Here is a 3782-nt window from a genome sequence, read left to right as displayed (position 1 = left end):
TATGTTTTTATTGAACACAACATGTAAACATTCACAGTGCAGGGTGGAAAAAGTACTTGAACCCTTAAGCTAATGACTTCTCGAGGAGTCAGCCAACCTGGAGTCCAATCAATGTGATGAGATTGGATGTGTTTGTTAAAGCTGCCCTGTCCTATAAAAAACACACACCAGTTTTGAGTTTGTTGTTCTCAAGAAGCATTGCCTGAAGTGAACCATGCCTTGCACAAAAGCGCTCTCAGAAGACCTACAATCAATAACTGTTGACTTGCATGAAGCTTGAAAGAATTGCAAAAGTATCTCTAAAAGCCTTGATGTTCATGTGTCCAGGGTAAGACAGACTGTCTACAAATGGAGAAAGTGTTCATCCTGTACAGATGACTGTGAGAGCACAGCGCAGAATGCTCAGTGAGGTGAAGAAGAATCCCAGAGTGTCAGCTGAAGACTTACGGAAGTCTCTGGCACATGCTGACATTTTTGTTGACAAATCTACCATAAGTGAAACATTAAACAAGAATGGAGTTCATGGGAGGATACCACAGAGGAAGCCACTGCTGCTAATCCCAACTGTGAAATATGGAGGAGGGGGCTTCATGGTCTGGAGCTGCTTTGTTGCCTCAGGACCTGGACGGATTGCTGTCATCGATGGAAAAAGGAATTCCCAAGTTTATCAAGACATTTTGCAGGAAAACTTAAGCCCATCTGTCTGCTAACTGAAGCTCAACAGATGATGTAACAGGACAACGACCCAAAGCATAGAAATAAATCAACAACAGACTGGCTTCAACAGAAGAAAATACGCCGTCTGGAGTGGCCCAGTCACAGTCCTGACCTCAACCCGATTGAGATGCTGTGGCATGACCTCAAGAGAGCGATTCACACCAGACATACCAAGAATATTGCTGCGCTGAAACAGTTTTGTAAAGAGGAATAGTCCAATATTCCTCCTGACTGTTGTTCAGGTCTGATCTGCAACTGCAGGAATTGTTTGGTTGAGGTTATTGCTGCCAAAGGAGGGTCAACCAGTCACTAAATCCAAAGGTTCACTTACTTTTTCCACCCTGCACTGTGAATGTTTACATGTTGTGTTCAACAAAAACATGAAAACATCTAGTTTTTTGAACGGTATTAGTTTAAGCAGACTGTGGTTGCCTATTGTTGTGATGAATATCACAACACATTTTATGATCAATTTATGCAGATATCCAAGTAATACCAAAGGGTTCATATACTTTTTCTTGCAACTGCAGTTCCAGACAGTCCAACGTGATCCCTTAGTCTGATTTAAATTGTTTAAGGAGGCTTATAGCCAGTTGATTTAAACCCTAACAAAGACCATCACTCAAGTTATTCTTAAACCAAAGAGCATCATGTTGACTCAGGGTTATATTGGCCTCCCACTATTGTGTGTTCACATGTCAGGCAGCATTGTCCCATTGTTGCTGTGCTATCTCAGTAAGCCATGCTGCTGAGTCTGTCAGTGACTCAGCTGAAACATCCTGCGACCTCATAAACTCTGCGGTCAGCCATCAAAACAGCAGGGCACAGTGCAAACAGTCAGCATTAAAGTGTATCCTGCAGAGCACTCAGGTTAACACAGATTGTGTCAGGACTACTTCATCGTACTTAGGCATACCGCCTAAACCTGCTACTTGACTAGACCTCACTGATGTTGTTTTTCGACTCATTCGAGCTACTGGCTAATGTTTGAAGTCCTGTGCTCATACACTGCATTTGGGNTTGTTGGACTTATTTCAGGAGGAGGCGAGTCCACCCACAGAGATAAAGTCCAAAGACTGATGCTGTGGTATTCAGAGAACCATGTGGATCCGAAACACCACAAAAACAAAACAACAATAGGCTTTCGAAGAAACCAAGCAGATCCCAATGCACTAACCATCAACAAAGACTAAAAAACTGATCACAAAAAACAAGGACTGTGTGCACATATCTCTGCCTTCAGGTTCCTGGGTAAACATATGGATGAAGAACTCTCCTGAACTACCAACACCACCGCAGCAGTGAAGAAAGGCACAGCAGCATCTCCACTTCTTAAAAATGTTCAAAAAAAAACAACCTGCAAGAAAAGCTGCCAGTGTCCTTTTATGGTTGCTCCATCAAGAGCATGCTGGTATACTGTATCACTGTGGTGGTTCTCTAGCTGCTTAGCAACTGACAGAAGAACCCTTCAAAAAATCTTCAACACTGCCCAGAAGATCATCAGCTGCTTACTGCCTTCTTTGGAGGACTTATTCAGCTCTTCTGTCCTCAGTAAAGCAGCAAACATTCTTAAGGACCAATCCCACAATGTGCAATAAAATTTTATTCTATTCCATTTATCAAACTATCTTCAAACGTACCACAGATCTACAGCAGTAAAGAGAAGCCCTAAAATATGTTAAATCTTCTTAAAGTTCAGTAAAAGTGTAAGATCCAATGGACAAATCATATGACACTGATTCTTAACAGAACATAGTAAAGCCCTGATCAGCTAGAGGTCCTATATAGAATATTACTGAGCACTATTTATGTTGTATGTCAACATTCATAAGAGTTCAAATAAATCGTTTTGAATGGTTTAAAAAGCAGATATTACTTAAAAGGTACAATCATTTAAAAATAAATTGCATTATAAGTAAATAACACTGAGAAAAAACAATGACCAAATGCAATCAGTGAGATGGATAAGCACTTAAAAAAAATACAATAAGATAGAGAATTAAACAAAATAAATATTGTTTGTAAAACTGCCTCATCAAAAACCAGGTGAAAAAAGTTCATGTTGTTTCATGTATACATTTAAAGACATTAATAACTAAGTTGTTGATGAAGCTCAGAACATTCAAAATGAAGACTGTCAATATGTTTAGCCCTGGTGGCCATTCGTACATTATTAGCATGTCTTATAAGTCGGCAGGTACAAACCAATGAAGTGCTTTGAAAAAAAGAAAATCGAATAATTCTAAATTCAATACAAAAATTAAGAGACAACCAATTGCGTACTGCAATTCTTACAGTGGTTGTAAGAATTGCAGTACGTGGGGTTCTGAATCAGGTGGAAATGACTTATATGTGTAATCTCCAATAGGATACCGTTACAATAGTCCAGCCTGCTATGTAAGAGTGTGATTAGTCTGTCTTATTGATAAACTCCACATGATCCCTAATTCTGACTAAGGGCCTCTTGCCTGCTGGCTCAGAATAAGTTCAAACTTTAAACTAAGATTTCTGCTTCATCCAGAGTGAGCTGTAAAACATGTTGTGATATCTAGGCACTGATATCTAAAATAAACCTGAAAAGCACTTCAGGGGGTCCTGTTTCGTCAAGAGACAATGTCACATAAAACTGTGTCATCAGCATAACCATCTCTTGAATGACCATGGGGCAAAATTAATAGATTAAAAAGAAATGGCCTTAAAATCAATCCTTTGGGAACTGTACAAATGATTTTAGACTGTTTGAATAAATTATTATCAGCTGCTAAAAGACAAGAAGTCTACCAGTTAAAGTACAGTTGCAAGAAAACGTATGTGAACCCTTTGGGATTACTTGGATTTCTGCATAAATTGGTCGTAAAATGCGTTCTGATCTTCATCTAAGTCACAACAACAGATAAACACAGTCTGCTTAAACTAATACTGCACAGAAAAGTCTTATGTTTTTATGTTTTTATTGAACACAACATGTAAACATTCACAGTGCAGGGTGGAAAAAGTACTTGAACCCTTAAGCTAATGACTTCTCGAGGAGTCAGCCAACCTGGAGTCCAATCAATGTGATGAGA

This window comes from Stegastes partitus, unplaced genomic scaffold (assembly GCF_000690725.1).
Source record: "Stegastes partitus isolate 25-593 unplaced genomic scaffold, Stegastes_partitus-1.0.2 Scaffold2039, whole genome shotgun sequence".
Classification (NCBI taxonomy): domain Eukaryota; kingdom Metazoa; phylum Chordata; class Actinopteri; family Pomacentridae; genus Stegastes; species Stegastes partitus.
Note: the sequence above shows the minus strand (reverse complement) of the source record.